Raw genomic sequence first — 27696 nt, 5'->3', positions numbered from 1 at the left:
TTGTGACTGAGTGATCGAGAATGGTTTGTGTTCTACCGTTTGCTTTCTAGATCTGACAAAATCTTAACCACGTGCTTGCTTTTTGTAGACAAGGGAAAGAGGTTCCCTTGTCTTTTCATTATGATCACACACTTACAGGACTATGCTAATAAAGATGAAGGAAAGCTTATTGGAGGGCCAAAACCTTTAAAAATACCTCTTAATATATATTGGGACAAGTATCCAGTAAAGAAGCAAGTTGAGCACTTTTAATCTGGAACTAAAACATGCCAATGGCTTTTATTTAAGAAAGAGAAAAGGCAAACACCACAGATGGGACTCACCCTTAAAAACGGTATACCTCTTCCATGTATCCCCTTCAATTATGTTTATAGATCATGGGCCATGAGTAAGTTTGCTATTCCACTGGAGGTCTAAATAAAGCACAAGAAGGCAAGAAAGGAATGCTCCAGGTGAGGCTCGAACTCACAACCTCGGCATTGCATTGCTCAACAGTTACTGCTTTAAATCTACCGTGCGCTGACCGATTGCGCCACTGGAGCTCTTACTGAGGTCTGCACGTGTGTCCGTTTTCCACCGTGTGCTGACCGATTGCACCGCGGGATGAAGTGATTCCTCAAGCGTGTCTGTTTTCCATCAATTTTCAAAAACACGACAGCGTTTAAGATAGCGGTCAGTCAAGATTCTGTGAGTAATAAGTCATTTACTTCTCTCTTATTAATATATAAAGAAGCATCAGTCCAGTGGATGAAGCCAGTTGAGCACTTTTAATCAGGAACTAAAACAGCAACAGCTTAACTTTAAGAAAGATGAAAGGTAAACACCCCAGATGGGACTTGAACCCACAATCCCTGGCTTAGGAGGCCAGTGCCTTATCCATTAGGCCACTGGGGCTATAAACTTGTTCTGCGCCGTGGTTTTTTCTTTCCAAAGCAAGCAAACATTCACATGTGATGAGTGAGCGAGAAAGGTTTGTGTTGTACCGTTTGCTTTCCAAATCGGATAAAATCTTAACCGCATGCTTGTTTTTTTAAGAAAAGACTAGGTTCCCTTGTATTGTCGTTCTAATTGCACACTAACAGGACATTTCTAATGCAGATGAAGGAAATCTTAATGGAGTGACAAAACCCTTTAAAAACTGAATACCTCTTAATATGTATTGGGACAAGTATCCAGTGAAGAACCTAGTCGAGCACTTTTAATCTTGAATTAAAACATGCTAATGGCTTTACTTTAAACCCTTGGCGACATCTCATATACAGTTATGTTGCTGCTGCCAAGGGATTAGCGCATCGTCACATAACAGTACGTAACAGTGATGGAGCCGGCCCAGAAGCTGGGACAAGTACCCAGTGAAGAAGCCAGAAGAGCACTTATAATCTGGAACCATAACATGCCAATGGCTTTACTTTGAGACAGAGGAAAGGCAAACAACACAGATGGGCGTTAAAGCCACAATCCCTGGCTTAGGAAGCCAGTGCCTTATCCATTAGGCAACTGGGACTTGACTTTTTCTATAAGTAGTTGTTTTTCCAAAGCAATCAAACATTCACTTGTGACTGAGTGATCGAGAATGGTTTGTGTTCTACCGTTTGCTTTCTAGATCTGACAAAATCTTAACCACGTGCTTGCTTTTTGTAGACAAGGGAAAGAGGTTCCCTTGTCTTTTCATTATGATCACACACTTACAGGACTCTGCTAATAAAGATGAAGGAAAGCTTATTGGAGGGCCAAAACCTTTAAAAATACCTCTTAATATATATTGGGACAAGTATCCAGTAAAGAAGCAAGTTGAGCACTTTTAATCTGGAACTAAAACATGCCAATGGCTTTTATTTAAGAAAGAGAAAAGGCAAACACCACAGATGGGACTCACCCTTAAAAACGGTATACCTCTTCCATGTATCCCCTTCAATTATGTTTATAGATCATGGGCCATGAGTAAGTTTGCTATTCCACTGGAGGTCTAAATAAAGCACAAGAAGGCAAGAAAGGAGTGCTCCAGGTGAGGCTCGAACTCACAACCTCGGCATTGCTCAACAGTTACTGCTTTATAAGTACCGTGCGCTGACCGATTGCGCCACTGGAGCTCTTACTGAAGTCTGCACGCGTGTCCGTTTTCCACCGTGTGCTGACCGATTGCACCGCGGGATGAAGTGATTCCTCAAGCGTGTCTGTTTTCCATCAATTTTCAAAAACACGACAGCGTTTAAGATAGCGGTCAGTCAAGATACTGTGAGTAATAAGTCATTTACTTCTCTCTTATTAATATATAAAGAAGCATCAGTCCAGTGGATGAAGCCAGTTGAGCACTTTTAATCAGGAACTAAAACAGCAACAGCTTAACTTTAAGAAAGATGAAAGGTAAACACCCCAGATGGGACTTGAACCCACAATACCTGGCCTAGGAGGCCAGTGCCTTATCCATTAGGCCACTGGGGCTGTAAACTTGCTCTGCGCCGTGGTTTTTTCTTTCCAAAGCAAGCAAACATTCACATGTGATGAGTGAGCGAGAAAGGTTTGTGTTGTACCGTTTGCTTTCCAAATCGGATAAAATCTTAACCGCATGCTTGTTTTTTTAAGAAAAGACTAGGTTCCCTTGTATTGTCGTTCTAATTGCACACTAACAGGACATTTCTAATGCAGATGAAGGAAATCTTAATGGAGTGACAAAACCCTTTAAAAACTGAATACCTCTTAATATGTATTGGGACAAGTATCCAGTGAAGAACCTAGTCGAGCACTTTTAATCTTGAACTAAAACATGCTAATGGCTTTACTTTAAACCCTTGGTGACATCTCACATACAATTATGTTGCTGCTGCCAAGGGATTAGCGCATCGTCACATAACAGTACGTAACAGTGATGGAGCTGGCTCAGAAGCTGGGACAAGTACCCAGTGAAGAAGCCAGAAGAGCACTTATAATCTGGAACCATAACATGCCAATGGCTTTACTTTGAGACAGAGGAAAGGCAAACAATACAGATGGGCGTTAAAGCCACAATCCCTGGCTTAGGAGGCCACTGCCTTATCCATTAGGCAACTGGGACTTGACTTTTTCTATAAGTGGTTGTTTTTCCAAAGCAATCAAACATTCACTTGTGACTGAGTGATCGAGAATGGTTTGTGTTCTACCGTTTGCTTTCTAGATCTGACAAAATCTTAACCACGTGCTTGCTTTTTGTAGACAAGGGAAAGAGGGTCCCTTGTCTTTTCATTATGATCACACACTTACAGGACTCTGCTAATAAAGATGAAGGAAAGCTTATTGGAGGGCCAAAACCTTTAAAAATACCTCTTAATATATATTGGGACAAGTATCCAGTAAAGAAGCAAGTTGAGCACTTTTAATCTGGAACTAAAACATGCCAATGGCTTTTATTTAAGAAAGAGAAAAGGCAAACACCACAGATGGGACTCACCCTTAAAAACGGTATACCTCTTCCATGTATCCCCTTCAATTATGTTTATAGATCATGGGCCATGAGTAAGTTTGCTATTCCACTGGAGGTCTAAATAAAGCACAAGAAGGCAAGAAAGGAGTGCTCCAGGTGAGGCTCGAACTCACAACCTCGTCATTACTCAACAGTTACTGTTTTATAAGTACCGTGCGCTGACCGATTGCGCCACTGGAGCTCTTACTGATGTCTGCACGCGTGTCCGTTTTCCACCGTGTGCTGACCGATTACACCGCGGGATGAAGTGATTCCTCAGGCGTGTCTGTTTTCCATCAATTTTCAAAAACGACAGCGTTTAAGATAGCGGTCAGTCAAGATACTGTGAGTAATAAGTCATTTACTTCTCTCTTATTAATATATAAAGAAGCATCAGTCCAGTGGATGAAGCCGGTTGAGCACTTTTAATCAGGAACTAAAACAGCAACAGCTTAACTTTAAGAAAGATGAAAGATAAACATCCCAGATGGGACTCGAACCCACAATCCCTGGCTTGGGAGGCCAGTGCCTTATCCATTAGGGCACTGGGGTTGTAAATTTGCCCTGCGCCGTGGTTGTTTCTTTCCAAAGCAAGCAAACATTCACATGTGACGAGTGAGCGAGAAAGGTTTGTGTTGTACCGTTTGCTTTCCAAATCGGATAAAATCTTAACCGCATGCTTGTTTTTTTAAGAAAAGACTAGGTTCCCTTGTATTGTCGTTCTAATTGCACACTAACAGGACATTTCTAATGCAGATGAAGGAAATCTTAATGGAGTGACAAAACCCTTTAAAAACTGAATACCTCTTAATATGTATTGGGACAAGTATCCAGTGAAGAACCTAGTCGAGCACTTTTAATATTGAACTAAAACATGCTAATGGCTTTACTTTAAACCCTTGGTGACATCTCACATACAAGTATGTTGCTGCTGCCAAGGGATTAGCGCATCGTCACATAACAGTACATAACAGTGATGGAGCCGGCTCAGAAGCTGGGACAAGTACCCAGTGAAGAAGCCAGAAGAGCACTTATAATCTGGAACCATAACATGCCAATGGCTTTACTTTGAGACAGAGGACAGGCAAATACCACAGATGGGTGTTAAAGCCACAATCCCTGGCTTAGGAGGCCAGTGCCTTATCCATTAGGCAACTGGGACTTGACTTTTTCTATAAGTGGTTGTTTTTCCAAAGCAATCAAACATTCACTTGTGACTGAGTGATCGAGAATGGTTTGTGTTCTACCGTTTGCTTTCTAGATCTGACAAAATCTTAACCACGTGCTTGCTTTTTGTAGACAAGGGAAAGAGGGTCCCTTGTCTTTTCATTATGATCACACTCTTACAGGACTCTGCTAATAAAGATGAAGGAAAGCTTATTGGAGGGCCAAAACCTTTAAAAATACCTCTTAATATATATTGGGACAAGTATCCAGTAAAGAAGCAAGTTGAGCACTTTTAATCTGGAACTAAAACATGCCAATGGCTTTTATTTAAGAAATAGAAAAGGCAAACACCACAGATGGGACTCACCCTTAAAAACGGTATACCTCTTCCATGTATCCCCTTCAATTATGTTTATAGATCATGGGCCATGAGTAAGTTTTGCTATTCCACTGGAGGTCTAAATAAAGCACAAGAAGGCAAGAAAGGAGTGCTCCAGGTGAGGCTCGAACTCACAACCTCGGCATTGCTCAACAGTTACTGCTTTATAAGTACCGTGCGCTGACCGATTGCGCCACTGGAGCTCTTACTGATGTCTGCACGCGTGTCCGTTTTCCACCGTGTGCTGACCGATTACACCGCAGGATGAAGTGATTCCTCAAGCGTGTCTGTTTTCCATCAATTTTCAAAAACGACAGCGTTTAAGATAGCGGTCAGTCAAGATACTGTGAGTAATAAGTCATTTACTTCTCTCTTATTAATATATAAAGAAGCATCAGTCCAGTGGATGAAGCCAGTTGAGCACTTTTAATCAGGAACTAAAACAGAAACAGCTTAACTTTAAGAAAGATGAAAGGTAAACACCCCAGATGGGACTTGAACCCACAATCCCTGGCTTAGGAGGCTAGTGCCTTATCCATTAGGCCACTGGGGCTGTAAATTTGCTCTGCGCCGTGGTTTTTTCTTTCCAAAGCAAGCAAACATTCACATGTGATGAGTGAGCGAGAAAGGTTTGTGTTGTACCGTTGGCTTTCCAAATCGGATAAAATCTTAACCGCATGCTTGTTTTTTTAAGAAAAGACTAGGTTCCCTTGTATTGTCGTTCTAATTGCACACTAACAGGACATTTCTAATGCAGATGAAGGAAATCTTAATGGAGTGACAAAACCCTTTAAAAACTGAATACCTCTTAATATGTATTGGGACAAGTATCCAGTGAAGAACCTAGTCGAGTACTTTTAATCTTGAACTAAAACATGCTAATGGCTTTACTTTAAACCCTTGGTGACATCTCACATACAAGTATGTTGCTGCTGCCAAGGGATTAGCGCATCGTCACATAACAGTACATAACAGTGATGGAGCCGGCTCAGAAGCTGGGACAAGTACCCAGTGAAGAAGCCAGAAGAGCACTTATAATCTGGAACCATAACATGCCAATGGCTTTACTTTGAGACAGAGGAAAGGCAAATACCACAGATGGGTGTTAAAGCCACAATCCCTGGCTTAGGAGGCCAGTGCCTTATCCATTAGGCAACTGGGACTTGACTTTTTCTATAAGTGGTTGTTTTTCCAAAGCAATCAAACATTCACTTGTGACTGAGTGATCGAGAATGGTTTGTGTTCTACCGTTTGCTTTCTAGATCTGACAAAATCTTAACCACGTGCTTGCTTTTTGTAGACAAGGGAAAGAGGGTCCCTTGTCTTTTCATTATGATCACACACTTACAGGACTCTGCTAATAAAGATGAAGGAAAGCTTATTGGAGGGCCAAAACCTTTAAAAATACCTCTTAATATATATTGGGACAAGTATCCAGTAAAGAAGCAAGTTGAGCACTTTTAATCTGGAACTAAAACATGCCAATGGCTTTTATTTAAGAAATAGAAAAGGCAAACACCACAGATGGGACTCACCCTTAAAAACGGTATACCTCTTCCATGTATCCCCTTCAATTATGTTTATAGATCATGGGCCATGAGTACGTTTGCTATTCCACTGGAGGTCTAAATAAAGCACAAGAAGGCAAGAAAGGACTGCTCCAGGTGAGGCTCGAACTCACAACCTCGGCATTGCTCAACAGTTACTGCTTTATAAGTACCGTGCGCTGACCGATTGCGCCACTGGAGCTCTTACTGATGTCTGCACGCGTGTCCGTTTTCCACCGTGTGCTGACCGATTGCACCGCGGGATGAAGTGATTCCTCAAGCGTGTCTGTTTTCCATCAATTTTCAAAAACACGACAGCGTTTAAGATAGCGGTCAGTCAAGATACTGTGAGTAATAAGTCATTTACTTCTCTCTTATTAATATATAAAGAAGCATCAGTCCAGTGGATGAAGCCAGTTGAGCACTTTTAATCAGGTACTAAAACAGCAACAGCTTAACTTTAAGAAAGAAGAAAGGTAAACACCCCAGATGGGACTTGAACCCACAATCCCTGGCTTAGGAGGCCAGTGCCTTATCCATTAGGCCACTGGGGCTGTAAACTTGCTCTGTGCCGTGGTTTTCTCTTTCCAAAGCAAGCAAACATTCACATGTGATGAGTGAGCGAGAAAGGTTTGTGTTGTACCGTTTGCTTTCCAAATCGGATAAAATCTTAACCGCATGCTTGTTTTTTTTAAGAAAAGACTAGGTTCCCTTGTATTGTCGTTCTAATTGCACACTAACAGGACATTTCTAATGCAGATGAAGGAAATCTTAATGGAGTGACAAAACCCTTTAAAAACTGAATACCTCTTAATATGTATTGGGACAAGTATCCAGTGAAGAACCTAGTCGAGCACTTTTAATCTTGAACTAAAACATGCTAATGGCTTTACTTTAAACCCTTGGTGACATCTCACATACAATTATGTTGCTGCTGCCAAGGGATTAGCGCATCGTCACATAACAGTACGTAACAGTGATGGAGCCGGCTCAGAAGCTGGGACAAGTACCCAGTGAAGAAGCCGGAAGAGCACTTATAATCTGGAACCATAACATGCCAATGGCTTTACTTTGAGACAGAGGAAAGGCAAACAATACAGATGGGCGTTAAAGCCACAATCCCTGGCTTAGGAGGCCAGTGCCTTATCCATTAGGCAACTGGGACTTTACTTTTTCTATAAGTGGTTGTTTTTCCAAAGCAATCAAACATTCACTTGTGACTGAGTGATCGAGAATGGTTTGTGTTCTACCGTTTGCTTTCTAGATCTGACAAAATCTTAACCACGTGCTTGCTTTTTGTAGACAAGGGAAAGAGGGTCCCTTGTCTTTTCATTATGATCACACTCTTACAGGACTCTGCTAATAAAGATGAAGGAAAGCTTATTGGAGGGCCAAAACCTTTAAAAATACCTCTTAATATATATTGGGACAAGTATCCAGTAAAGAAGCAAGTTGAGCACTTTTAATCTGGAACTAAAACATGCCAATGGCTTTTATTTAAGAAAGAGAAAAGGCAAACACCACAGATGGGACTCACCCTTAAAAACGGTATACCTCTTCCATGTATCCCCTTCAATTATGTTTATAGATCATGGGCCATGAGTAAGTTTGCTATTCCACTGGAGGTCTAAATAAAGCACAAGAAGGAAAGAAAGGAGTGCTCCAGGTGAGGCTCGAACTCACAACCTCGGCATTGCTCAACAGTTACTGCTTTATAAGTACCGTGCGCTGACCGATTGCGCCACTGGAGCTCTTACTGATGTCTGCACGCGTGTCCGTTTTCCACCGTGTGCTGACCGATTGCACCGCGGGATGAAGTGATTCCTCAAGCGTGTCTGTTTTCCATCAATTTTCAAAAACACGACAGCGTTTAAGATAGCGGTCAGTCAAGATACTGTGAGTAATAAGTCATTTACTTCTCTCTTATTAATATATAAAGAAGCATCAGTCCAGTGGATGAAGCCAGTTGAGCACTTTTAATCAGGAACTAAAACAGCAACAGCTTAACTTTAAGAAAGATGAAAGGTAAACACCCCAGATGGGACTTGAACCCACAATCCCTGGCCTAGGAGGCCAGTGCCTTATCCATTAGGCCACTGGGGCTGTAAACTTGCTCTGTGCCGTGGTTTTTTCTTTCCAAAGCAAGCAAACATTCACATGTGATGAGTGAGCGAGAAGGGTTTGTGTTGTACCGTTTGCTTTCCAAATCGGATAAAATCTTAACCGCATGCTTGATTTTTTAAGAAAAGACTAGGTTCCCTTGTATTGTCGTTCTAATTGCACACTAACAGGACATTTCTAATGCAGATGAAGGAAATCTTAATGGAGTGACAAAACCCTTTAAAAACTGAATACCTCTTAATATGTATTGGGACAAGTATCCAGTGAAGAACCTAGTCGAGCACTTTTAATCTTGAACTAAAACATGCTAATGGCTTTACTTTAAACCCTTGGTGACATCTCACATACAATTATGTTGCTGCTGCCAAGGGATTAGCGCATCGTCACATAACAGTACGTAACAGTGATGGAGCCGGCTCAGAAGCTGGGACAAGTACCCAGTGAAGAAGCCAGAAGAGCACTTATAATCTGGAACCATAACATGCCAATGGCTTTACTTTGAGACAGAGGAAAGGCAAACAATACAGATGGGCGTTAAAGCCACAATCCCTGGCTTAGGAGGCCAGTGCCTTATCCATTAGGCAACTGGGGCTTGACTTTTTCTATAAGTGGTTGTTTTTCCAAAGCAATCAAACATTCACTTGTGACTGAGTGATCGAGAATGGTTTGTGTTCTACCGTTTGCTTTCTAGATCTGACAAAATCGTAACCACGTGCTTGCTTTTTGTAGACAAGGGAAAGAGGGTCCCTCGTCTTTTCATTATGATCACACACTTACAGGACTCTGCTAATAAAGATGAAGGAAAGCTTATTGGAGGGCCAAAACCTTTAAAAATACCTCTTAATATATATTGGGACAAGTATCCAGTAAAGAAGCAAGTTGAGCACTTTTAATCTGGAACTAAAACATGCCAATGGCTTTTATTTAAGAAAGAGAAAAGGCAAACACCACAGATGGGACTCACCCTTAAAAACGGTATACCTCTTCCATGTATCCCCTTCAATTATGTTTATAGATCATGGGCCATGAGTAAGTTTGCTATTCCACTGGAGGTCTAAATAAAGCACAAGAAGGCAAGAAAGGAGTGCTCCAGGTGAGGCTCGAACTCACAACCTCGGCATTGCTCAACAGTTACTGCTTTATAAGTACCGTGCGCTGACCGATTGCGCCACTGGAGCTCTTACTGATGTCTGCACGAGTGTCCGTTTTCCACCGTGTGCTGACCGATTGCACCGCGGGATGAAGTGATTCCTCAAGCGTGTCTGTTTTCCATCAATTTTCAAAAACACGACAGCGTTTAAGATAGCGGTCAGTCAAGATACTGTGAGTAATAAGTCATTTACTTCTCTCTTATTAATATATAAAGAAGCATCAGTCCAGTGGATGAAGCCAGTTGAGCACTTTTAATCAGGAACTAAAACAGCAACAGCTTACCTTTAAGAAAGATGAAAGGTAAACACCCCAGATGGGACTTGAACCCACAATCCCTGGCTTAGGAGGCCAGTGCCTTATCCATTAGGCCACTGGGGCTGTAAATTTGCTCTGCGCCGTGGTTTTTTCTTTCCAAAGCAAGCAAACATTCACATGTGATGAGTGAGCGAGAAAGGTTTGTGTTGTACCGTTGGCTTTCCAAATCGGATAAAATCTTAACCGCATGCTTGTTTTTTTTAAGAAAAGACTAGGTTCCCTTGTATTGTCGTTCTAATTGCACACTAACAGGACATTTCTAATGCAGATGAAGGAAATCTTAATGGAGTGACAAAACCCTTTAAAAACTGAATACCTCTTAATATGTATTGGGACAAGTATCCAGTGAAGAACCTAGTCGAGCACTTTTAATCTTGAACTAAAACATGCTAATGGCTTTACTTTAAACCCTTGGTGACATCTCACATACAATTATGTTGCTGCTGCCAAGGGATTAGCGCATCGTCACATAACAGTACGTAACAGTGATGGAGCCGGCTCAGAAGCTGGGACAAGTACCCAGTGAAGAAGCCGGAAGAGCACTTATAATCTGGAACCATAACATGCCAATGGCTTTACTTTGAGACAGAGGAAAGGCAAACAATACAGATGGGCGTTAAAGCCACAATCCCTGGCTTAGGAGGCCAGTGCCTTATCCATTAGGCAACTGGGACTTTACTTTTTCTATAAGTGGTTGTTTTTCCAAAGCAATCAAACATTCACTTGTGACTGAGTGATCGAGAATGGTTTGTGTTCTACCGTTTGCTTTCTAGATCTGACAAAATCTTAACCACGTGCTTGCTTTTTGTAGACAAGGGAAAGAGGGTCCCTTGTCTTTTCATTATGATCACACTCTTACAGGACTCTGCTAATAAAGATGAAGGAAAGCTTATTGGAGGGCCAAAACCTTTAAAAATACCTCTTAATATATATTGGGACAAGTATCCAGTAAAGAAGCAAGTTGAGCACTTTTAATCTGGAACTAAAACATGCCAATGGCTTTTATTTAAGAAAGAGAAAAGGCAAACACCACAGATGGGACTCACCCTTAAAAACGGTATACCTCTTCCATGTATCCCCTTCAATTATGTTTATAGATCATGGGCCATGAGTAAGTTTGCTATTCCACTGGAGGTCTAAATAAAGCACAAGAAGGCAAGAAAGGAGTGCTCCAGGTGAGGCTCGAACTCACAACCTCGGCATTGCTCAACAGTTACTGCTTTATAAGTACCGTGCGCTGACCGATTGCGCCACTGGAGCTCTTACTGATGTCTGCACGCGTGTCCGTTTTCCACCGTGTGCTGACCGATTGCACCGCGGGATGAAGTGATTCCTCAAGCGTGTCTGTTTTCCATCAATTTTCAAAAACACGACAGCGTTTAAGATAGCGGTCAGTCAAGATACTGTGAGTAATAAGTCATTTACTTCTCTCTGATTAATATATAAAGAAGCATCAGTCCAGTGGATGAAGCCAGTTGAGCACTTTTAATCAGGAACTAAAACAGCAACAGCTTAACTTTAAGAAAGATGAAAGGTGAACACCCCAGATGGGACTTGAACCCACAATCCCTGGCCTAGGAGGCCAGTGCCTTATCCATTAGGCCACTGGGGCTGTAAACTTTCTCTGCGCCGTGGTTTTTTCTTTCCAAAGCAAGCAAACATTCACATGTGATGAGTGAGCGAGAAAGGTTTGTGTTGTACCGTTTGCTTTCCAAATCGGATAAAATCTTAACCGCATGCTTGTTTTTTTAAGAAAAGACTAGGTTCCCTTGTATTGTCGTTCTAATTGCACACTAACAGGACATTTCTAATGCAGATGAAGGAAATCTTAATGGAGTGACAAAACCCTTTAAAAACTGAATACCTCTTAATATGTATTGGGACAAGTATCCAGTGAAGAACCTAGTCGAGCACTTTTAATCTTGAACTAAAACATGCTAATGGCTTTACTTTAAACCCTTGGTGACATCTCACATACAATTATGTTGCTGCTGCCAAGGGATTAGCGCATCGTCACATAACAGTACGTAACAGTGATGGAGCCGGCCCAGAAGCTGGGACAAGTACCCAGTGAAGAAGCCAGAAGAGCACTTATAATCTGGAACCATAACATGCCAATGGCTTTACTTTGAGACAGAGGAAAGGCAAACAATACAGATGGGCGTTAAAGCCACAATCCCTGGCTTAGGAGGCCAGTGCCTTATCCATTAGGCAACTGGGACTTGACTTTTTCTATAAGTGGTTGTTTTTCCAAAGCAATCAAACATTCACTTGTGACTGAGTGATCGAGAATGGTTTGTGTTCTACCGTTTGCTTTCTAGATCTGACAAAATCTTAACCACGTGCTTGCTTTTTGTAGACAAGGGAAAGAGGGTCCCTTGTCTTTTCATTATGATCACACACTTACAGGACTCTGCTAATAAAGATGAAGGAAAGCTTATTGGAGGGCCAAAACCTTTAAAAATACCTCTTAATATATATTGGGACAAGTATCCAGTAAAGAAGCAAGTTGAGCACTTTTAATCTGGAACTAAAACATGCCAATGGCTTTTATTTAAGAAAGAGAAAAGGCAAACACCACAGATGGGACTCACCCTTAAAAACGGTATACCTCTTCCATGTATCCCCTTCAATTATGTTTATAGATCATGGGCCATGAGTAAGTTTGCTATTCCACTGGAGGTCTAAATAAAGCACAAGAAAGGAGTGCTCCAGGTGAGGCTCGAACTCACAACCTCGTCATTGCTCAACAGTTACTGCTTTATAAGTACCGTGCGCTGACCGATTGCGCCACTGGAGCTCTTACTGATGTCTGCACGCGTGTCCGTTTTCCACCGTGTGCTGACCGATTGCACCGCGGGATGAAGTGATTCCTCAAGCGTGTCTGTTTTCCATCAATTTTCAAAAACTCGACAGCGTTTAAGATAGCGGTCAGTCAAGATACTGTGAGTAATACGTCATTTACTTCTCTCTTATTAATATATAAAGAAGCATCAGTCCAGTGGATGAAGCCAGTTGAGCACTTTTAATCAGGAACTAAAACAGCAACAGCTTAACTTTAAGAAAGAAGAAAGGTAAACACCCCAGATGGGACTTGAACCCACAATCCCTGGCTTAGGAGGCCAGTGCCTTATCCATTAGGCCACTGGGGCTGTAAACTTGCTCTGTGCCGTGGTTTTTTCTTTCCAAAGCAATCAAACATTCACTTGTGACTGAGTGATCGAGAATGGTTTGTGTTCTACCGTTTGCTTTCTAGATCTGACAAAATCTTAACCACGTGCTTGCTTTTTGTAGACAAGGGAAAGAGGGTCCCTTGTCTTTTCATTATGATCACACACTTACAGGACTCTGCTAATAAAGATGAAGGAAAGCTTATTGGAGGGCCAAAACCTTTAAAAATACCTCTTAATATATATTGGGACAAGTATCCAGTAAAGAAGCAAGTTGAGCACTTTTAATCTGGAACTAAAACATGCCAATGGCTTTTATTTAAGAAATAGAAAAGGCAAACACCACAGATGGGACTCACCCTTAAAAACGGTATACCTCTTCCATGTATCCCCTTCAATTATGTTTATAGATCATGGGCCATGAGTACGTTTGCTATTCCACTGGAGGTCTAAATAAAGCACAAGAAGGCAAGAAAGGACTGCTCCAGGTGAGGCTCGAACTCACAACCTCGGCATTGCTCAACAGTTACTGCTTTATAAGTACCGTGCGCTGACCGATTGCGCCACTGGAGCTCTTACTGATGTCTGCACGCGTGTCCGTTTTCCACCGTGTGCTGACCGATTGCACCGCGGGATGAAGTGATTCCTCAAGCGTGTCTGTTTTCCATCAATTTTCAAAAACACGACAGCGTTTAAGATAGCGGTCAGTCAAGATACTGTGAGTAATAAGTCATTTACTTCTCTCTTATTAATATATAAAGAAGCATCAGTCCAGTGGATGAAGCCAGTTGAGCACTTTTAATCAGGAACTAAAACAGCAACAGCTTACCTTTAAGAAAGATGAAAGGAAAACACCCCAGATGGGACTTGAACCCACAATCCCTGGCTTAGGAGGCCAGTGCCTTATCCATTAGGCCACTGGGGCTGTAAATTTGCTCTGCGCCGTGGTTTTTTCTTTCCAAAGCAAGCAAACATTCACATGTGATGAGTGAGCGAGAAAGGTTTGTGTTGTACCGTTGGCTTTCCAAATCGGATAAAATCTTAACCGCATGCTTGTTTTTTTTAAGAAAAGACTAGGTTCCCTTGTATTGTCGTTCTAATTGCACACTAACAGGACATTTCTAATGCAGATGAAGGAAATCTTAATGGAGTGACAAAACCCTTTAAAAACTGAATACCTCTTAATATGTATTGGGACAAGTATCCAGTGAAGAACCTAGTCGAGCACTTTTAATCTTGAACTAAAACATGCTAATGGCTTTACTTTAAACCCTTGGTGACATCTCACATACAATTATGTTGCTGCTGCCAAGGGATTAGCGCATCGTCACATAACAGTACGTAACAGTGATGGAGCCGGCCCAGAAGCTGGGACAAGTACCCAGTGAAGAAGCCAGAAGAGCACTTATAATCTGGAACCATAACATGCCAATGGCTTTACTTTGAGACAGAGGAAAGGCAAACAATACAGATGGGCGTTAAAGCCACAATCCCTGGCTTAGGAGGCCAGTGCCTTATCCATTAGGCAACTGGGACTTTACTTTTTCTATAAGTGGTTGTTTTTCCAAAGCAATCAAACATTCACTTGTGACTGAGTGATCGAGAATGGTTTGTGTTCTACCGTTTGCTTTCTAGATCTGACAAAATCTTAACCACGTGCTTGCTTTTTGTAGACAAGGGAAAGGGGGTCCCTTGTCTTTTCATTATGATCACACACTTACAGGACTCTGCTAATAAAGATGAAGGAAAGCTTATTGGAGGGCCAAAACCTTTAAAAATACCTCTTAATATATATTGGGACAAGTATCCAGTAAAGAAGCAAGTTGAGCACTTTTAATCTGGAACTAAAACATGCCAATGGCTTTTATTTAAGAAAGAGAAAAGGCAAACACCACAGATGGGACTCACCCTTAAAAACGGTATACCTCTTCCATGTATCCCCTTCAATTATGTTTATAGATCATGGGCCATGAGTAAGTTTGCTATTCCACTGGAGGTCTAAATAAAGCACAAGAAGGCAAGAAAGGAGTGCTCCAGGTGAGGCTCGAACTCACAACCTCGTCATTGCTCAACAGTTACTGCTTTATAAGTACCGTGCGCTGACCGATTGCGCCACTGGAGCTCTTACTGATGTCTGCACGCGTGTCCGTTTTCCACCGTGTGCTGACCGATTGCACTGCGGGATGAAGTGATTCCTCAAGCGTGTCTGTTTTCCATCAATTTTCAAAAACACGACAGCGTTTAAGATAGCGGTCAGTCAAGATACTGTGAGTAATAAGTCATTTACTTCTCTCTGATTAATATATAAAGAAGCATCAGTCCAGTGGATGAAGCCAGTTGAGCACTTTTAATCAGGAACTAAAACAGCAACAGCTTAACTTTAAGAAAGAAGAAAGGTAAACACCCCAGATGGGACTTGAACCCACAATCCCTGGCTTAGGAGGCCAGTGCCTTATCCATTAGGCCACTGGGGCTGTAAACTTGCTCTGCGTCGTGGTTTTTTCTTTCCAAAGCAAGCAAACATTCACATGTGATGAGTGAGCGAGAAAGGTTTGTGTTGTACCGTTTGCTTTCCAAATCGGATAAAATCTTAACCGCATGCTTGTTTTTTTAAGAAAAGACTAGGTTCCCTTGTATTGTCGTTCTAATTGCACACTAACAGGACATTTCTAATGCAGATGAAGGAAATCCTAATGGAGTGACAAAACCCTTTAAAAACTGAATACCTCTTAATATGTATTGGGACAAGTATCCAGTGAAGAACCTAGTCGAGCACTTTTAATCTTGAACTAAAACATGCTAATGGCTTTACTTTAAACCCTTGGTGACATCTCACATACAATTATGTTGCTGCTGCCAAGGGATTAGCGCATCGTCACATAACAGTGATGGAGCCGGCCCAGAAGCTGGGACAAGTACCCAGTGAAGAAACCAGAAGAGCACTTATAATCTGGAACCATAACATGCCAATGGCTTTACTTTGAGACAGAGGAAAGGCAAACAATACAGATGGGCGTTAAAGCCACAATCCCTGGCTTAGGAGGCCAGTGCCTTATCCATTAGGCAACTGGAACTTTACTTTTTCTATAAGTGGTTGTTTTTCCAAAGCAATCAAACATTCACTTGTGACTGAGTGATCGAGAATGGTTTGTGTTCTACCGTTTGCTTTCTAGATCTGACAAAATCTTAACCACGTGCTTGCTTTTTGTAGACAAGGGAAAGAGGGTCCCTTGTCTTTTCATTATGATCACACACTTACAGGACTCTGCTAATAAAGATGAAGGAAAGCTTATTGGAGGGCCAAAACCTTTAAAAATACCTCTTAATATATATTGGGACAAGTATCCAGTAAAGAAGCAAGTTGAGCACTTTTAATCTGGAACTAAAACATGCCAATGGCTTTTATTTAAGAAAGAGAAAAGGCAAACACCACAGATGGGACTCACCCTTAAAAACGGTATACCTCTTCCATGTATCCCCTTCAATTATGTTTATAGATCATGGGCCATGAGTAAGTTTGCTATTCCACTGGAGGTCTAAATAAAGCACAAGAAGGCAAGAAAGGAGTGCTCCAGGTGAGGCTCGAACTCACAACCTCGGCATTGCTCAACAGTTACTGCTTTATAAGTACCGTGCGCTGACCGATTGCGCCACTGGAGCTCTTACTGATGTCTGCACGCGTGTCCGTTTTCCACCGTGTGCTGACCGATTGCACCGCGGGATGAAGTGATTCCTCAAGCGTGTCTGTTTTCCATCAATTTTCAAAAACACGACAGCGTTTAAGATAGCGGTCAGTCAAGATACTGTGAGTAATAAGTCATTTACTTCTCTCTTATTAATATATAAAGAAGCATCAGTCCAGTGGATGAAGCCAGTTGAGCACTTTTAATCAGGAACTAAAACAGCAACAGCTTAACTTTAAGAAAGATGAAAGGTAAACACCCCAGATGGGACTTGAACCCACAATCCCTGGCTTAGGAGGCCAGTGCCTTATCCATTAGGCCACTGGGGCTGTAAATTTGCTCTGCGCCGTGGTTTTTTCTTTCCAAAGCAAGCAAACATTCACATGTGATGAGTGAGCGAGAAAGGTTTGTGTTGTACCGTTTGCTTTCCAAATCGGATAAAATCTTAACCGCATGCTTGTTTTTTTAAGAAAAGACTAGGTTCCCTTGTATTGTCGTTCTAATTGCACACTAACAGGACATTTCTAATGCAGATGAAGGAAATCTTAATGGAGTGACAAAACCCTTTAAAAACTGAATACCTCTTAATATGTATTGGGACAAGTATCCAGTGAAGAACCTAGTCGAGCACTTTTAATCTTGAACTAAAACATGCTAATGGCTTTACTTTAAACCCTTGGTGACATCTCACATACAATTATGTTGCTGCTGCCAAGGGATTAGCGCATCGTCACATAACAGTACGTAACAGTGATGGAGCCGGCCCAGAAGCTGGGACAAGTACCCAGTGAAGAAGCCAGAAGAGCACTTATAATCTGGAACCATAACATGCCAATGGCTTTACTTTGAGACAGAGGAAAGGCAAACAATACAGATGGGCGTTAAAGCCACAATCCTTGGCTTAGGAGGCCAGTGCCTTATCCATTAGGCAACTGGGACTTTACTTTTTCTATAAGTGGTTGTTTTTCCAAAGCAATCAAACATTCACTTGTGACTGAGTGATCGAGAATGGTTTGTGTTCTACCGTTTGCTTTCTAGATCTGACAAAATCTTAACCACGTGCTTGCTTTTTGTAGACAAGGGAAAGAGGGTCCCTTGTCTTTTCATTATGATCACACACTTACAGGACTCTGCTAATAAAGATGAAGGAAAGCTTATTGGAGGGCCAAAACCTTTAAAAATACCTCTTAATATATATTGGGACAAGTATCCAGTAAAGAAGCAAGTTGAGCACTTTTAATCTGGAACTAAAACATGCCAATGGCTTTTATTTAAGAAAGAGAAAAGGCAAACACCACAGATGGGACTCACCCTTAAAAACGGTATACCTCTTCCATGTATCCCCTTCAATTATGTTTATAGATCATGGGCCATGAGTAAGTTTGCTATTCCACTGGAGGTCTAAATAAAGCACAAGAAGGCAAGAAAGGGGTGCTCCAGGTGAGGCTCGAACTCACAACCTCGGCATTGCTCAACAGTTACTGCTTTATAAGTACCGTGCGCTGACCGATTGCGCCACTGGAGCTCTTACTGATGTCTACACGCGTGTCCGTTTTCCACCGTGTGCTGACCGATTGCACCGCGGGATGAAGTGATTCCTCAAGCGTGTCTGTTTTCCATCAATTTTCAAAAACAAGACAGCGTTTAAGATAGCGGTCAGTCAAGATACTGTGAGTAATAAGTCATTTACTTCTCTCTGATTAATATATAAAGAAGCATCAGTCCAGTGGATGAAGCCAGTTGAGCACTTTTAATCAGGAACTAAAACAGCAACAGCTTAACTTTAAGAAAGATGAAAGGTAAACACCCCAGATGGGACTTGAACCCACAATCCCTGGCCTAGGAGGCCAGTGCCTTATCCATTAGGCCACTGGGGCTGTAAACTTGCTCTGCGCCGTGGTTTTTTCTTTCCAAAGCAAGCAAACATTCACATGTGATGAGTGAGCGAGAAAGGTTTGTGTTGTACCGTTTGCTTTCCAAATAGGATAAAATCTTAACCGCATGCTTGATTTTTTAAGAAAAGACTAGGTTCCCTTGTATTGTCGTTCTAATTGCACACTAACAGGACATTTCTAATGCAGATGAAGGAAATCTTAATGGAGTGACAAAACCCTTTAAAAACTGAATACCTCTTAATATGTATTGGGACAAGTATCCAGTGAAGAACCTAGTCGAGCACTTTTAATCTTGAACTAAAACATGCTAATGGCTTTACTTTAAACCCTTGGTGACATCTCACATACAATTATGTTGCTGCTGCCAAGGGATTAGCGCATCGTCACATAACAGTACGTAACAGTGATGGAGCCGGCTCAGAAGCTGGGACAAGTACCCAGTGAAGAAGCCAGAAGAGCACTTATAATCTGGAACCATAACATGCCAATGGCTTTACTTTGAGACAGAGGAAAGGCAAACAATACAGATGGGCGTTAAAGCCACAATCCCTGGCTTAGGAGGCCAGTGCCTTATCCATTAGGCAACTGGGACTTGACTTTTTCTATAAGTGGTTGTTTTTCCAAAGCAATCAAACATTCACTTGTGACTGAGTGATCGAGAATGGTTTGTGTTCTACCGTTTGCTTTCTAGATCTGACAAAATCGTAACCACGTGCTTGCTTTTTGTAGACAAGGGAAAGAGGGTCCCTTGTCTTTTCATTATGATCACACACTTACAGGACTCTGCTAATAAAGATGAAGGAAAGCTTATTAGAGGGCCAAAACCTTTAAAAATACCTCTTAATATATATTGGGACAAGTATCCAGTAAAGAAGCAAGTTGAGCACTTTTAATCTGGAACTAAAACATGCCAATGGCTTTTATTTAAGAAAGAGAAAAGGCAAACACCACAGATGGGACTCACCCTTAAAAACGGTATACCTCTTCCATGTATCCCCTTCAATTATGTTTATAGATCATGGGCCATGAGTAAGTTTGCTATTCCACTGGAGGTCTAAATAAAGCACAAGAAGGCAAGAAAGGAGTGCTCCAGGTGAGGATCGAACTCACAACCTCTGCATTGCTCAACAGTTACTGCTTTATAAGTACCGTGCGCTGACCGATTGCGCCACTGGAGCTCTTACTGATGTCTGCACGCGTGTCCGTTTTCCACCGTGTGCTGACCGATTGCACCGCGGGATGAAGTGATTCCTCAAGCGTGTCTGTTTTCCATCAATTTTCAAAAACACGACAGCGTTTAAGATAGCGGTCAGTCAAGATACTGTGAGTAATAAGTCATTTACTTCTCTCTTATTAATATATAAAGAAGCATCAGTCCAGTGGATGAAGCCAGTTGAGCTCTTTTAATCAGGAACTAAAACAGCAACAGCTTAACTTTAAGAAAGAAGAAAGGTAAACACCCCAGATGGGACTTGAACCCACAATCCCTGGCTTAGGAGGCCAGTGCCTTATCCATTAGGCCACTGGGGCTGTAAACTTGCTCTGCGCCGTGGTTTTTTCTTTCCAAAGCAAGCAAACATTCACATGTGATGAGTGAGCGAGAAAGGTTTGTGTTGTACCGTTTGCTTTCCAAATCGGATAAAATCTTAACCGCATGCTTGTCTTTTCATTATGATCACACACTTACAGGACTCTGCTAATAAAGATGAAGGAAAGCTTATTGGAGGGCCAAAACCTTTAAAAATACCTCTTAATATATATTGGGACAAGTATCCAGTAAAGAAGCAAGTTGAGCACTTTTAATCTGGAACTAAAACATGCCAATGGCTTTTATTTAAGAAAGAGAAAAGGCAAACACCACAGATGGGACTCACCCTTAAAAACGGTATACCTCTTCCATGTATCCCCTTCAATTATGTTTATAGATCATGGGCCATGAGTAAGTTTGCTATTCCACTGGAGGTCTAAATAAAGCACAAGAAGGCAAGAAAGGAGTGCTCCAGGTGAGGCTCGAACTCACAACCTCGGCATTGCTCAACAGTTACTGCTTTATAAGTACCGTGTGCTGACCGATTGCGCCACTGGAGCTCTTACTGATGTCTGCACGCGTGTCCGTTTTCCACCGTGTGCTGACCGATTGCGCCACTGGAGCTCTTACTGATGTCTGCACGCGTGTCCGTTTTCCACCGTGTGCTGACCGATTGCACCGCGGGATGAAGTGATTCCTCAAGCGTGTCTGTTTTCCATCAATTTTCAAAAACACGACAGCGTTTAAGATAGCGGTCAGTCAAGATACTGTGAGTAATAAGTCATTTACTTCTCTCTGATTAATATATAAAGAAGCATCAGTCCAGTGGATGAAGCCAGTTGAGCACTTTTAATCAGGAACTAAAACAGCAACAGCTTAACTTTAAGAAAGAAGAGAGGTAAACACCCCAGATGGGACTTGAACCCACAATCCCTGGCTTAGGAGGCCAGTGCCTTATCCATTAGGCCACTGGGGCTGTAAACTTGCTCTGCGCCGTGGTTTTTTCTTTCCAAAGCAAGCAAACATTCACATGTGATGAGTGAGCGAGAAAGGTTTGTGTTGTACCGTTTGCTTTCCAAATCGGATAAAATCTTAACCGCATGCTTGTTTTTTTAAGAAAAGACTAGGTTCCCTTGTATTGTCGTTCTAATTGCACACTAACAGGACATTTCTAATGCAGATGAAGGAAATCTTAATGGAGTGACAAAACCCTTTAAAAACTGAATACCTCTTAATATGTATTGGGACAAGTATCCAGTGAAGAACCTAGTCGAGCACTTTTAATCTTGAACTAAAACATGCTAATGGCTTTACTTTAAACCCTTGGTGACATCTCACATACAATTATGTTGCTGCTGCCAAGGGATTAGCGCATCGTCACATAACAGTACGTAACAGTGATGGAGCCGGCTCAGAAGCTGGGACAAGTACCCAGTGAAGAAGCCAGAAGAGCACTTATAATCTGGAACCATAACATGCCAATGGCTTTACTTTGAGACAGAGGAAAGGCAAACAATACAGATGGGCGTTAAAGCCACAATCCCTGGCTTAGGAGGCCAGTGCCTTATCCATTAGGCAACTGGGACTTGACTTTTTCTATAAGTGGTTGTTTTTCCAAAGCAATCAAACATTCACTTGTGACTGAGTGATCGAGAATGGTTTGTGTTCTACCGTTTGCTTTCTAGATCTGACAAAATCTTAACCACGTGCTTGCTTTTTGTAGACAAGGGAAAGAGGGTCCCTTGTCTTTTCATTATGATCACACACTTACAGGACTCTGCTAATAAAGATGAAGGAAAGCTTATTGGAGGGCCAAAACCTTTAAAAATACCTCTTAATATATATTGGGACAAGTATCCAGTAAAGAAGCAAGTTGAGCACTTTTAATCTGGAACTAAAACATGCCAATGGCTTTTATTTAAGAAAGAGAAAAGGCAAACACCACAGATGGGACTCACCCTTATAAACGGTATACCTCTTCCATGTATCCCCTTCAATTATGTTTATAGATCATGGGCCATGAGTAAGTTTGCTATTCCACTGGAGGTCTAAATAAAGCACAAGAAGGCAAGAAAGGAGTGCTCCAGGTGAGGCTCGAACTCACAACCTCGGCATTGCTCAACAGTTACTGCTTTATAAGTACCGTGCGCTGACCGATTGCGCCACTGGAGCTCTTACAGATGTCTGCACGCGTGTCCGTTTTCCACCGTGTGCTGACCGATTGCACCGCGGGATGAAGTGATTCCTCAAGCGTGTCTGTTTTCCATCAATTTTCAAAAACACGACAGCGTTTAAGATAGCGGTCAGTCAAGATACTGTGAGTAATAAGTCATTTACTTCTCTCTGATTAATATATAAAGAAGCATCAGTCCAGTGGATGAAGCCAGTTGAGCACTTTTAATCAGGAACTAAAACAGCAACAGCTTAACTTTAAGAAAGATGAAAGGTAAACACCCCAGATGGGACTTGAACCCACAATCCCTGGCCTAGGAGGCCAGTGCCTTATCCATTAGGCCACTGGGGCTGTAAACTTGCTCTGCGCCATGGTTTTTTCTTTCCAAAGCAAGCAAACATTCACATGTGATGAGTGAGCGAGAAAGGTTTGTGTTGTACCGTTTGCTTTCCAAATCGGATAAAATCTTAACCGCATGCTTGATTTTTTAAGAAAAGACTAGGTTCCCTTGTATTGTCGTTCTAATTGCACACTAACAGGACATTTCTAATGCAGATGAAGGAAATCTTAATGGAGTGACAAAACCCTTTAAAAACTGAATACCTCTTAATATGTATTGGGACAAGTATCCAGTGAAGAACCTAGTCGAGCACTTCTAATCTTGAACTAAAACATGCTAATGGCTTTACTTTAAACCCTTGGTGACATCTCACATACAATTATGTTGCTGCTGCCAAGGGATTAGCGCATCGTCACATAACAGTACGTAACAGTGATGGAGCCGGCTCAGAAGCTGGGACAAGTACCCAGTGAAGAAGCCAGAAGAGCACTTATAATCTGGAACCATAACATGCCAATGGCTTTACTTTGAGACAGAGGAAAGGCAAACAATACAGATGGGCGTTAAAGCCACAATCCCTGGCTTAGGAGGCCAGTGCCTTATCCATTAGGCAACTGGGACTTGACTTTTTCTATAAGTGGTTGTTTTTCCAAAGCAATCAAACATTCACTTGTGACTGAGTGATCGAGAATGGTTTGTGTTCTACCGTTTGCTTTCTAGATCTGACAAAATCTTAACCACGTGCTTGCTTTTTGTAGACAAGGGAAAGAGGGTCCCTTGTCTTTTCATTATGATCACACACTTACAGGACTCTGCTAATAAAGATGAAGGAAAGCTTATTGGAGGGCCAAAACCTTTAAAAATACCTCTTAATATATATTGGGACAAGTATCCAGTAAAGAAGCAAGTTGAGCACTTTTAATCTGGAACTAAAACATGCCAATGGCTTTTATTTAAGAAAGAGAAAAGGCAAACACCACAGATGGGACTCACCCTTATAAACGGTATACCTCTTCCATGTATCCCCTTCAATTATGTTTATAGATCATGGGCCATGAGTAGAGATGAGCGAACTTATCAAAAGTTCGGTTCGGCTAGTTCGCCGAATTTCACAAAAAAGTTCGGTTCGGACCGAACTAGTTCTGACCGAACCTGTCACTTACGTGCGCCGAGCATGCTACTGTCCAGGGTGCTGATAGAGTTAATGGGCTGCACTAACTCTTTCAGCAACCTTCACAGTACATGCTCGGCGCGCGGAAAATACCATTTAAATGTAATAAAAAAATAAAAATTATACGTTCGTACTTACTTTCCTCCTGTCCGGCCTCCAGCGATGACGTTTCATCCCTTTCGCCGCTGCAGCCAATCACAGGCTGTAGTGGCGGTCACGTACGTCAGGATGACGCTTCATCCCACGTGACCGCCTCTGCAGCCAATCACAGGCTGCAGCGGCGACATGAATGAAACGTCATCGCTGGAGGCCGGACAGGAGGAAAGTAAGTATGAACGTATTATTATTATTTTTTGGCATGTATGTATGTTGGCATGTATGTATGTATGTATATCTGTGCATGTATGTTTGCATGTATGTTGGCATGTATGTATATATGTGCATGTTTGTATGTATATTTGCGTGTATGTATGTATGTATGTTTGCATGTATGTATTTTTGCATGTATGTTGTCATGTATGTATGTATGTATGTTGTCATGTATGTATATATGTGCATGTGTGTATGTATATTTGTATGTATGTATGTTTGCATGTATGTTTGCATGAATGTATGTTTGCATGTATGTATGCATGTTTGTATGTATATTTGCATGTGTGTATATATATATATGTATGTATGTATGTTGTCATGTATGTATGTATGTATATATGTGCATGTATGTTGGCATGTATGTGCATGTGTGTATGTATGTATGTATATTTGCATGTATGTATGTTGTCATGTATGTATGTATATATGTGCATGTATGTTTGCATGTATGTTGGCATGTATGTATACATGTGCATGTTTGTATGTATATTTGCATGTATATATGTTTGCATGTGTGTATGTATGTTTGCATGTATGTATGTTTGCATGTATGTATGTTGTCATGTATGTTTGTATGTATGTTGTCATGTATGTATGTATATATGTGCATGTATGTATGTTTGCATGTTTTTATTTTTGCATGTATGTTTGCATGTATGTTTATATATATATATGTGCATGTATGTAATTATGTTTGCATGTATTTATGTTTGCATGTATATTTGTGCATGCTTGTATATATGTATTATGTATCTTTGCATGTTTGTTTGTATGTATGTTTTCATGTGTGTGTGTGTATGCATGTATGTATGATAGTTTGCATGTATATATGTGTGTATGTTTGCATGTATGTATATTTGCATGTATATATGTGCATGCTTGTATATATGTATGTATGTATGTTTGTATATATGTATGTATATTTGTATATATGTATGTATGTATGGCCATGTATGATACTGTCTGCTGGCGCCCTGTATCTAAGTCAACTTCACGGCAGGCTTCTATACATGGTATAACAGTCAGTATCACACATTAAACTGAATCTAAGCCTACGACATGTTTTATTTCATTATTTTATTTTTTTACAGGTTTGGTGTTTGGACTACGTCGGTTTCGAGGACTACTTCGATGACGGTTTTTTTTCTACAATAAAATGGTTAATGAGGGTTGTGTTGGGGGTGCTTTATTTCAATAAAATATTTTATCTATATCTTTGTCTTTTTCTTTTCAAATTTTATTATTACCACTTTAGTAATGGCCGCTGTCTGAGTGACAACATCCATTACTAATGCGAGGCTTAGTGTTAGCCGGTGCAGAGGCTAACACTAACCACCATTATTACCCCGGTACCCAAAACCACCAGGGGTGCCGGGAAGAGCCAGGTACGATCCAGTACCCGACCATCTGTTGTGATGGTCGGGCTACTGGGGCGGCCACAGGCTGGTATTATGAGGCTGGGAAGGGCCAAAAACAGTGGACCTTCCCACCCTTGTAATGCTAGGCTGCTGCTGCTGTGTTGTATCTGGCTGGTTATAAAAGTGGGGGGGACCCCACGTCATTTTTTTAAATTATTTATTTATTTACATTTATTTTTTTTAAAAAGACATGGGGTTCCACCCAATTTATCATAACCAGCCACATACAACACAGTGTTATTAGCCTGGGAATGGACAAAACCAGTGGCCCTTCCCACCCATGTAATGCCAGACTGCTGCGGCCTTGTATATGGCTGGTTATTAAAAATGTGGGGGACCCGTCTATTGCTAAATTTGTTAAATTCCAAAAAAAAAACGACGTGGGGGTCCCCCCCATTTTTATAACCAGCCCGATACAACACAGCAGCAGCAGCCTAGCATTACAAGGGTGGGAAGGTCCACTGATTTTGGCCCTTCCCAGCCTCATAATACCAGCCTACGGCCGCCCCAGTACCCGACCATCACAACAGATGGTCGGGTACTGGATCGTACCAAGCTCTTCCCGGCACCCCTGGTGGTGGTGGGTACCGGGGTAATAATGGGTGGTTAGTGCTAGCCTCTGCACCGGCTAACACTAAGTACCGCCTTAATAATGGACGCTGTCAATCAGCCAACTGCCATTATCTAGGCACTAATAAAGTTTGAAAAAAAAACACAAAGACAATTCTTTTTTATTGAAATAAGAAATCCCCAACAAAACCCTCGTTAACCATTTTATTAAAATTTGAAAAAACGCAGATCTACGCAGTAGTCCAACGAATCGTAGATGTAGTCCAATCGGTACATCAAAATCTGCAACAACATAAAAAAACAGTTATCAATGTGAACAATACCAATACTTCTACTCTCCTACACACATATATACACGCACACACAAACAAACAACCATACACAGACACACATATATACACAAACACAACAAGATATACACACACACATAAACAGACAAACACATATACACGAACTCACACATATCCAAACACACACACACACACACACACACACAGTTATACACACATACACGAACACATATACACAAACACATATACAAACAAAAACACACATACCCAAACACACATATACACAAACACATATACACAAACACACCCATATATACACACAAACACACACCCATATACACACATATACACATATACAAAAACACACACAAACATCTACACACAAACATATACACAAATACACCCATATATACACAAACATATACACAAAACACATATACACAAACACACCCATATATACACACACACATATAAAAACAAAAACAGACAAAGTCACATACCCAAACACACATATATACACAAACACACATACACAAACACGGTTTCTTTTAAATGCTGCTGGGGAACCCGCTCGATCCACTATATAAGGCTGCGCTACAGTGCAGCATTTAAAAGAAACAGGATCCTGACCTGTCCATAGAGTTTAAGGCAGCACAGAGTATTTCAGGAGATGAGCGTGCAGATTCAGTGCTGCTGCGAACTCTGCTCTTACCATTACGTAGCTCTCAGTCTGTTACCTCTCCTCCACTCCTGTCCTCCAGAACACCTTCACATGATTGGCAAGTCACCACGTAATGGTAAGAGCAGAGTTCACAGCAGCACAGAGTATTTCAGGAGATGAGCGTGCGGATCTTGTGCGGGGTGGTGACTTGCCAATCATGTGAAGGTGTTATTGAGGACAGGAGTGGAGGAGAGGTAACAGACTGAGCTACGTAATGGTAAGAGCAGAGTTCACAGCAGCACTGAATC

The 27696-nt window shown here is 41.5% G+C and overlaps 29 non-coding genes across 29 annotated transcripts; all 29 read right to left on the bottom strand.

The window, feature by feature from the left end:
- Positions 1 to 821: 821 nt before the first annotated feature.
- On the bottom strand, positions 822 to 894 carry TRNAR-CCU (transfer RNA arginine (anticodon CCU)). Its single transcript has one exon. It is a non-coding gene; the product is annotated as a tRNA-Arg (tRNA).
- Positions 895 to 1997: 1103 nt separating this feature from the next.
- TRNAI-UAU (transfer RNA isoleucine (anticodon UAU)) lies at positions 1998 to 2090 on the bottom strand. Its single transcript is given in 2 exon segments — positions 1998 to 2033; positions 2053 to 2090. It is a non-coding gene; the product is annotated as a tRNA-Ile (tRNA).
- A 1455-nt stretch (positions 2091 to 3545) lies between these two features.
- TRNAI-UAU (transfer RNA isoleucine (anticodon UAU)) lies at positions 3546 to 3638 on the bottom strand. Its single transcript is given in 2 exon segments — positions 3546 to 3581; positions 3601 to 3638. It is a non-coding gene; the product is annotated as a tRNA-Ile (tRNA).
- A 1454-nt stretch (positions 3639 to 5092) lies between these two features.
- On the bottom strand, positions 5093 to 5185 carry TRNAI-UAU (transfer RNA isoleucine (anticodon UAU)). Its single transcript is given in 2 exon segments — positions 5093 to 5128; positions 5148 to 5185. It is a non-coding gene; the product is annotated as a tRNA-Ile (tRNA).
- A 277-nt stretch (positions 5186 to 5462) lies between these two features.
- Positions 5463 to 5535, bottom strand: TRNAR-CCU (transfer RNA arginine (anticodon CCU)). The gene has a single exon. It is a non-coding gene; the product is annotated as a tRNA-Arg (tRNA).
- A 1103-nt stretch (positions 5536 to 6638) lies between these two features.
- TRNAI-UAU (transfer RNA isoleucine (anticodon UAU)) lies at positions 6639 to 6731 on the bottom strand. Its single transcript is given in 2 exon segments — positions 6639 to 6674; positions 6694 to 6731. It is a non-coding gene; the product is annotated as a tRNA-Ile (tRNA).
- A 279-nt stretch (positions 6732 to 7010) lies between these two features.
- On the bottom strand, positions 7011 to 7083 carry TRNAR-CCU (transfer RNA arginine (anticodon CCU)). The gene has a single exon. It is a non-coding gene; the product is annotated as a tRNA-Arg (tRNA).
- Positions 7084 to 8187: 1104 nt separating this feature from the next.
- TRNAI-UAU (transfer RNA isoleucine (anticodon UAU)) lies at positions 8188 to 8280 on the bottom strand. Its single transcript is given in 2 exon segments — positions 8188 to 8223; positions 8243 to 8280. It is a non-coding gene; the product is annotated as a tRNA-Ile (tRNA).
- A 279-nt stretch (positions 8281 to 8559) lies between these two features.
- Positions 8560 to 8632, bottom strand: TRNAR-CCU (transfer RNA arginine (anticodon CCU)). The gene has a single exon. It is a non-coding gene; the product is annotated as a tRNA-Arg (tRNA).
- A 1103-nt stretch (positions 8633 to 9735) lies between these two features.
- TRNAI-UAU (transfer RNA isoleucine (anticodon UAU)) lies at positions 9736 to 9828 on the bottom strand. Its single transcript is given in 2 exon segments — positions 9736 to 9771; positions 9791 to 9828. It is a non-coding gene; the product is annotated as a tRNA-Ile (tRNA).
- Positions 9829 to 10107: 279 nt separating this feature from the next.
- Positions 10108 to 10180, bottom strand: TRNAR-CCU (transfer RNA arginine (anticodon CCU)). Its single transcript has one exon. It is a non-coding gene; the product is annotated as a tRNA-Arg (tRNA).
- A 1104-nt stretch (positions 10181 to 11284) lies between these two features.
- Positions 11285 to 11377, bottom strand: TRNAI-UAU (transfer RNA isoleucine (anticodon UAU)). The gene is given in 2 exon segments: positions 11285 to 11320; positions 11340 to 11377. It is a non-coding gene; the product is annotated as a tRNA-Ile (tRNA).
- Positions 11378 to 11656: 279 nt separating this feature from the next.
- Positions 11657 to 11729, bottom strand: TRNAR-CCU (transfer RNA arginine (anticodon CCU)). Its single transcript has one exon. It is a non-coding gene; the product is annotated as a tRNA-Arg (tRNA).
- A 1095-nt stretch (positions 11730 to 12824) lies between these two features.
- TRNAI-UAU (transfer RNA isoleucine (anticodon UAU)) lies at positions 12825 to 12917 on the bottom strand. Its single transcript is given in 2 exon segments — positions 12825 to 12860; positions 12880 to 12917. It is a non-coding gene; the product is annotated as a tRNA-Ile (tRNA).
- Positions 12918 to 13196: 279 nt separating this feature from the next.
- TRNAR-CCU (transfer RNA arginine (anticodon CCU)) lies at positions 13197 to 13269 on the bottom strand. Its single transcript has one exon. It is a non-coding gene; the product is annotated as a tRNA-Arg (tRNA).
- Positions 13270 to 13767: 498 nt separating this feature from the next.
- TRNAI-UAU (transfer RNA isoleucine (anticodon UAU)) lies at positions 13768 to 13860 on the bottom strand. Its single transcript is given in 2 exon segments — positions 13768 to 13803; positions 13823 to 13860. It is a non-coding gene; the product is annotated as a tRNA-Ile (tRNA).
- A 279-nt stretch (positions 13861 to 14139) lies between these two features.
- TRNAR-CCU (transfer RNA arginine (anticodon CCU)) lies at positions 14140 to 14212 on the bottom strand. Its single transcript has one exon. It is a non-coding gene; the product is annotated as a tRNA-Arg (tRNA).
- A 1104-nt stretch (positions 14213 to 15316) lies between these two features.
- On the bottom strand, positions 15317 to 15409 carry TRNAI-UAU (transfer RNA isoleucine (anticodon UAU)). Its single transcript is given in 2 exon segments — positions 15317 to 15352; positions 15372 to 15409. It is a non-coding gene; the product is annotated as a tRNA-Ile (tRNA).
- Positions 15410 to 15688: 279 nt separating this feature from the next.
- TRNAR-CCU (transfer RNA arginine (anticodon CCU)) lies at positions 15689 to 15761 on the bottom strand. Its single transcript has one exon. It is a non-coding gene; the product is annotated as a tRNA-Arg (tRNA).
- A 1093-nt stretch (positions 15762 to 16854) lies between these two features.
- TRNAI-UAU (transfer RNA isoleucine (anticodon UAU)) lies at positions 16855 to 16947 on the bottom strand. The gene is given in 2 exon segments: positions 16855 to 16890; positions 16910 to 16947. It is a non-coding gene; the product is annotated as a tRNA-Ile (tRNA).
- A 279-nt stretch (positions 16948 to 17226) lies between these two features.
- On the bottom strand, positions 17227 to 17299 carry TRNAR-CCU (transfer RNA arginine (anticodon CCU)). Its single transcript has one exon. It is a non-coding gene; the product is annotated as a tRNA-Arg (tRNA).
- A 1103-nt stretch (positions 17300 to 18402) lies between these two features.
- On the bottom strand, positions 18403 to 18495 carry TRNAI-UAU (transfer RNA isoleucine (anticodon UAU)). Its single transcript is given in 2 exon segments — positions 18403 to 18438; positions 18458 to 18495. It is a non-coding gene; the product is annotated as a tRNA-Ile (tRNA).
- Positions 18496 to 18774: 279 nt separating this feature from the next.
- Positions 18775 to 18847, bottom strand: TRNAR-CCU (transfer RNA arginine (anticodon CCU)). The gene has a single exon. It is a non-coding gene; the product is annotated as a tRNA-Arg (tRNA).
- Positions 18848 to 19950: 1103 nt separating this feature from the next.
- On the bottom strand, positions 19951 to 20043 carry TRNAI-UAU (transfer RNA isoleucine (anticodon UAU)). Its single transcript is given in 2 exon segments — positions 19951 to 19986; positions 20006 to 20043. It is a non-coding gene; the product is annotated as a tRNA-Ile (tRNA).
- A 279-nt stretch (positions 20044 to 20322) lies between these two features.
- Positions 20323 to 20395, bottom strand: TRNAR-CCU (transfer RNA arginine (anticodon CCU)). The gene has a single exon. It is a non-coding gene; the product is annotated as a tRNA-Arg (tRNA).
- Positions 20396 to 20860: 465 nt separating this feature from the next.
- Positions 20861 to 20953, bottom strand: TRNAI-UAU (transfer RNA isoleucine (anticodon UAU)). The gene is given in 2 exon segments: positions 20861 to 20896; positions 20916 to 20953. It is a non-coding gene; the product is annotated as a tRNA-Ile (tRNA).
- Positions 20954 to 21296: 343 nt separating this feature from the next.
- TRNAR-CCU (transfer RNA arginine (anticodon CCU)) lies at positions 21297 to 21369 on the bottom strand. The gene has a single exon. It is a non-coding gene; the product is annotated as a tRNA-Arg (tRNA).
- Positions 21370 to 22472: 1103 nt separating this feature from the next.
- On the bottom strand, positions 22473 to 22565 carry TRNAI-UAU (transfer RNA isoleucine (anticodon UAU)). The gene is given in 2 exon segments: positions 22473 to 22508; positions 22528 to 22565. It is a non-coding gene; the product is annotated as a tRNA-Ile (tRNA).
- A 279-nt stretch (positions 22566 to 22844) lies between these two features.
- TRNAR-CCU (transfer RNA arginine (anticodon CCU)) lies at positions 22845 to 22917 on the bottom strand. Its single transcript has one exon. It is a non-coding gene; the product is annotated as a tRNA-Arg (tRNA).
- Between the last annotated feature and the right edge of the window lie 4779 nt (positions 22918 to 27696).

Source organism: Rhinoderma darwinii, chromosome 3 (assembly GCF_050947455.1).
Source record: "Rhinoderma darwinii isolate aRhiDar2 chromosome 3, aRhiDar2.hap1, whole genome shotgun sequence".
In the NCBI taxonomy this organism is placed as follows: Eukaryota; Metazoa; Chordata; class Amphibia; order Anura; family Rhinodermatidae; genus Rhinoderma; species Rhinoderma darwinii.
The sequence above is the reverse complement of the archived record's forward strand: the minus strand, read 5'-3'. Positions and strand labels throughout refer to the sequence as shown.